The sequence below is a fragment of the Ananas comosus genome, linkage group 4, assembly GCF_001540865.1.
Source record: "Ananas comosus cultivar F153 linkage group 4, ASM154086v1, whole genome shotgun sequence".
Taxonomy (NCBI): Eukaryota; Viridiplantae; Streptophyta; class Magnoliopsida; order Poales; family Bromeliaceae; genus Ananas; species Ananas comosus.
Window position 1 is genome coordinate 12,153,055 of NC_033624.1, and position 6,800 is coordinate 12,159,854.

The window sequence follows — 6,800 nt, forward strand, 5'->3', positions numbered from 1 at the left end:
TATATATATATATATATATCTCTCTCTCTCTCTCTCTCTCTCTCTCTCTCTCTCTCTCTCTCTCTCTCTCTCTCTCAGGTCGATCCTATAATAGTTATCGTGGTACCTAAACCACGATAGTTCAAAAGATGGTAATCTAAATTAGAAAACTAATAAAAATGGGCAATCTAATATGATAAGTTGATTGGTGGGTTAGTTGGGATCCTACGGGTGTAATAGGATTGGCGTATAAAGAGTTAAGTTCTCGATTTTTTGATTATCGTGATTTTCGAACCACGATAATTATCATAAGGTTGTATATATATATATATTATATATATATATATATATATATATAGCTCTGCTACAATACTCTTATGAGTATATGTCCATTAGTATTCATAAATTTTCGCCATCTGGTGGGTCGTTTGGACCGAGCGGAATAATATCATCTTCAGAGAGAAACATTCCACCCCATCCTATACTCTCTAGAGCGTGTCAGTCTCCTCCTGAACTCGTGGGGCGAGCTCTGTTGACCGACGTTCCCTGTTCACCGGACCAGGCCTCCCGCCCCGTTCTCCGTCTCACTATTCCGAACTCTCTTTTTCACCTCACTTCACCCTGAAAATCTTGCTACTGTATTTTTTTTTTTTTCGGAAGCCTCTGCTGCTTCCATAATGTATGCCTAGTTTATTTTTCTTAATGAATGAAGCGGATAACTTGCTACCTATTTTCTCAAAAAAATAAATTTTCATAAATTTTCAACTGTTAGATCTATCTCTTTGACTATTTCTATTCGTTAGATCATACTATTCAACCAACCATCTACTCAACCCTAAGCGACTCCTATCAACCTAATTAGGGACCACTATCATCCTAACCGTAGATCCTTTCATCCAACGGTCGAAAATTTATGAATACAAAAAAGTCTATATTCATAAAACTATAGTAACTCTAGCCCCCCCCCCTCTCTGCTCTCTCTCTCTCGTCTCTCTCTCTCTCGTCTCTTCCTCTCTCTTTTCTCTTCCTCTCTATATATATAGATTATATATATATATATATATATATATACATATTATATTATTATAGTAGGGCGTACTGTGCTTATTGGAGCACAACAGCCTGTGTCCTAGTTTCTAACGTCCATCAATTGATGGAGTGGTTAGGGTGCAAGGGGAAAAAAAATTGGAGAGAATTCAAAGAGAAGAGAAATTAGAAACCCAATTTCTCTTCAATTTAATTCTTCCCTTGTCACCCTAACACACATCATTTGATATGGCGCGTGTCACAGGATCTTGGGAGCAAAAGAGCGCTGTACTCTAATAGCATGTACGTAGCCCTACTATTCCATTACCACGTTGGTATGTTATGGAAGACACGGGACTCTCCATTGCTTCAAGTGTCTTTCGATGTTCGGACTTTTCGAATCGACAATCGACTCTGTTTAGAGTTGATCTTAGAGTAATTGAAGTTTACCTAGAAAATAAATTTTGTGAGGTTTTTCGATATATTTGCCTATGTGATTCGAACCAGTGCGTTCAAAATCAATGAAATTTTAATGGCCGTGTTGAGGTGTGAAGGTTTAACGGTGTAGAAAACCTATCCAAATCACATAAGATTTTTGATAGAAAATTCTTTTATACCAATTAAAACAAGCTCCAATTACTATTGATCTAAATTTAATGTTATATCATCAGTATTTTGTAAGATTTTTATTTTAGCACTCGCCGAACCGGGGCTTTCCCCCAGTTTGATTTTGAGTTCACTTTCGATTCCTTAGGCAAATGATATCGAAAATCTGACCCAAGAAAATGTCTATTTATAGATATTTCGTACTCATAGCATCACGATCTAACGAAAGACCGATCGTCGATCGAAAGTACTCGAAATCGAAACAGAGTGGAAGCACGGAGGGCTCCTCTGTGCTTTAATAAGATCCTAGCGCTCTCAGTATTATTATATATTATATATATATATATATATATATATATATATATATATATATATATTCAAAAAAAAGTGATAAAGCAATTCGAAGAAAATTAGATCATGCATGCTGGGTACGCACGGCGCGAAATTACTATGCATGCTTTCGTCATTTAGAAGATCGTTTTCATGTGACACACTTCAAGACAGTACTCTCTCTCTCTCTCTCTCTGCAGAGAACTCCGCCACTATAATCTTATCCGTACTATAATAAAATATATTTTAGACAACATTTTTTGATAATTCTTTATTTTAGCGTTTTCAATATTTGATATATACCGATATTATGATTAAGCATCGTCCATAAATATATTTTTATCAAATACTGATAAAAATTCTCCGACATTATATTAGAGTATCGATATATTCATTCTGACATGTTTACTTAACGATTCTTTATTCGATACTTTTACAAGCGTCGGAATTATTTTTGCCAATACTTTACTGTGTCTTTAGTTATTTTTTAAAATATTTTATTTTAAGTGTAAGATTTATTGTAATATACATATAATCAACTTCGTATATATAAATTATTTTCGATGATAAAATTTTAAAATCGATATTTCATAGGGTTAACATAATTTATAGCATGTAATGTTCTAGAAATTGAATTTTATAATTTGTGACACCGTATGCCTTAGATATAGAAAATAGTAATTTTTACAGTCAATATGGAATGTTTTTTAGTTTAATGGTATAGAAGAATCTCAGTTGAAGTTTTGATGAAAAATTCTATTCGCAAAACTAGATCAAGATCAATAATTTCAATCTTGAATTGAAGAATCTGATTCTCTATTTTCGAAAGATCGTTCGATTTTGACCATTTATTTTATACTCACTTGATGGACTCAATTTTAATTTTTAAAAAATTATGAAACTAAATTTTATACATTTCAAATGCTCTAAATTAATTATATTATTGAAAACGACTTATGAGTATGAATACTTCGGTATTCACAAGAGAGAGAGAGAGGGAGAGAGAAGGATCCAATTATATAAGTTATACAAGTTTTTACATAAGTGGAAATTCAAATCTATAATACCCAAAATTAAGATCTAAACTATAAAATGTGATCAAGAATGTTTAATAATTATACTTATAAAGTGTTACAAGTTTTGAAAATTGATTTCATGCGTATTAAATGACAAATAATCCAAAATTTTTTGAAAAGTACAATATTAAAAACTCAAGACATAGATCTTTAAAAATTAGGACTTTTTTATGTTGTACACACCTTCAACCCTTTAGATCTTCATTTTGAAACTTCTATTATTATATTTTACCTTGTATAATATTGTATGTACTACAATAAATTCATAATTTAGCGGCATTTACTCTGTAGCATTTATTTAAATTATACTAATTAATATATTTAGCAGCATTACTTGATAATTGATAGTTGCTACGCAAGTGGTAAAGTGCTTGGTGGTTGGTACGTGAGGTCTCAAGTTTGAATCCTTACTGATTCACATTTTCAGAAGTAAATAAAGTGATGTAGCATGCTATCTTTCTCTAAAAAAAAATTCAAATATAATTTTAAATTTAAATTTAAAAATTTAATTTAAAATAAAATTAATAATTTAAAATTTTAATTTCTAAAATTAAATATTTGTATTAGCGGCATTATATTTATGTGCTACTAATAAACAATTTAAAATTAGCATTTAATCCCTTTTAGCGGCATNAAATTAATAATTTAAAATTTTAATTTCTAAAATTAAATATTTGTATTAGCGGTATTATATTTATGTGCCACTAATAAACAACTTAAAATTATCATTTAATTCCTATTAGCGGCATATTCGTAATGACACTAATTGATTTACATTAGCGGTAATTATTAAAAATGCTGTTAATACTTTTAGCAACATTGGCATAGACAGTATTTGGTGTCATATGCTGTTAAAATTTTTAGCAGCATATGTTGATCATTTAGCAGCATAAATAAAACCTTAAACATACTCTTAGAAGCACGAAGGACTCTATACCTTCAAGTTCTTTCAATGCCATGATGATTGGTTAATTATATATGACCTATATATAATATTGAAAACATTTAAAATAGTTGAGCTTCTGTTCTTTTATGAGCACAAGAACATTTGTGCATATGACTTTTTAGCTGTCGAATTATCTTAACATTCGTACAGATATATTAATAGTGTATTCTGTTAAGTTTTATTTACTAGGCTGCATAGAGCTGGAGGCGATCCAACGGTTAAAAAATTACAAGCACATTCATCTCATATACTTTTATAAGCACAGGAGCTTACTGTGTTTAGAAATTATATTTTATATTTTCGACATCATTTATTCAACGACCAAAAGCTTTTAAAATTGTGAATTTTCGTGGCCGATGCAACACGTTTTTAACCTTAACTGCATAAAATAATTCAAATCAAATAAAAATTTAATAAAAATTTTTGTACACTATCTAGAGCATGGTTAGTACCTTTGATTTGAAATTGAAAATTTTTATTATTATTTTTATGAGATTTTTATTTTCAGTCGTCCATTTTAAAACTATTTGATCGATTAATAGACGAATAAACATAAAAAAATATATATAAAATTTGGTTTCTAAATAATTCTAATAGTATAAATTATGTGTAACAGAACCGATCATCGATTCATATGTTTATCATTATAAACAACTTCGCTTTCGTACTTCCAAAGCTTATAGTCGTTCAAATCATTTTCAAAAGTATGCATAGAGTAGAAAATGTTGGAACTTCCAAAATCTTTAGTAAAATTTTTTTATAAACAATTTTGAATGAAAATAATTTAACTTCAGTTTTTTAAAACCTTAAGAAAAAATTAAATAGTTAATATTATAAAGATTAAAAGATCAGATGAAGCCTGTGAGTAGAGGCGTGCGAAAGTACTATCCTAGAAGCAAAATTGCCCCTCCACGTACGAGGCTCCGGTAATCACCTCTAGTGATACAACGACCGCTGTTCACCCCGTTGGCACGTATTCAGGGTGGCGCAACACGATCCGTATGAGCTTTCAGAGATTCAGCAAAAATGGCAATATAAAGTTTAGTGATGAAAGGATGTAAAGATTAGAAGGTGAATAAGAGGATTTTGATACAAGCTCGGATTAAGACTCTTCATGTATGAGTGCACCTTCACCTTCACCTCTATATATAGGAGAGGTTGATAGAGCAGTCCAAGAGGAAGAGTCCAAAATGAATCTTGGTCAAGATATTGACCCTTTTCGATGTTGGACTAAATCAGGAGAGATCTGGTCCAGATCTCGGTTGGACCAAATCTGGAGATGATCCAGATTTGATCTCATATAGGTCTTTCCCAAGGTAAGACTATTATGGGGTTAATTAAATAATATAATAATATTAAAATCCAACAAAATAAAAGGTGTAAATGAATCGGGCTCACGCACTCGGTTGGACCAAATCTGGAGATGATCCAGATTTGATCTCATATAGGTCATTCCCAAAGTAAGATTATTATTGGGTTAATTAAATAATATAATAATATTAAAATCCAACAAAATAAAAGGTGTAAATGAATCGGCCTCACGCACTCGGTTGGACCAAATTTGGAGATGATTCAGATTTGATCTCAAAATAAAAGGTTTACGTAAAATGAATCGGTCTCACGTGCGCTGCCGCCCACCCTACGTGTGTTTAGTCGAGAGCTTCACTCTTATGTTCTCCCAAGTAATTAAGATGAGAGTGAGAGAGTATATATATAAAGTATAGCAACATGTTTTGCTTTCCAATGTGGGACTAAACTACATGTGAAAACTAAAGCACAGGCTCCCAGGCAAGGTCCAAAGAGAAGTAGGCTGTCCAGGAAGCCCATGGGCTAAATAGAAGTTTTGAATCACAGTTTTAAAAAATTAATACTAACAGAAAATCTATACAAACAAAGAGTCGTACGTACAGGGCGAGATGCTATTGGTTTATGTTTAACAGGTAAATATTACGCACTTAAAATCGAATTGTACTATGCCCACTTTTATTAAAGAGATCATTGTTAATTTCTTTTTAATTTTGGAGATGTTACTATTATTCAAAATTCAGAAGAACTAACTATGTAGAAGGGGCCATTAGCTAGGATTGAAATAACCACTAATTAGTGATTTATGTTAAATCTCTTAATTTTTTTTTTTTTTTTTGAATCTTTGATTTATACATATATTTCCCTGCTGTTGAGGTGCATATATATATATATATATTAATTACTACCCATTACTTAATGGCTATAATATACGATGAGATTTGACACTAAATAAGGGCGAAGTTTAGACGAAACAAAGTGTTTGATTTTTTTAGAAAATATTTCAAAAAATAGTTTTCTGACTGAAAATTATTTTTCCAACTGATTGGTTTATAGAAAAAGTAGTTTTTCGAGAATTTTTTTTCAAATATCACGGAAAAGTAGTTTTTCTTTTTTAAAAATTTTTATTTCAGAAAATAAAAAACTGTGGAAAAAAATTTATTTTTCATATAATATTTTTCTGCAAAATAAATTTTTACACTTTTTCAAGAAACCCAACACTTCCTAATAGGGATGATAATTTATTTACCCTTCGTCCCGTAATATCACTGATCCTGTGAAATATATTATTATATATTATTATACGAATTTTAATTTATTTATAAATATCAAATATTAACTTTGATGTCTTTAAAACATATTTAAACTTTTAAACAGTGTGTTAGTTGTATAATATTGATTGCTATATATTTTTAGTAATTTGATCTCTCACGTAATAAGTTCATAATAAATAAAAATAAATATAAACAAATTAAAAATAACTAAATTAAATTTAAATAAACAATAATTTATTATATTTTTTAAAAACTTAT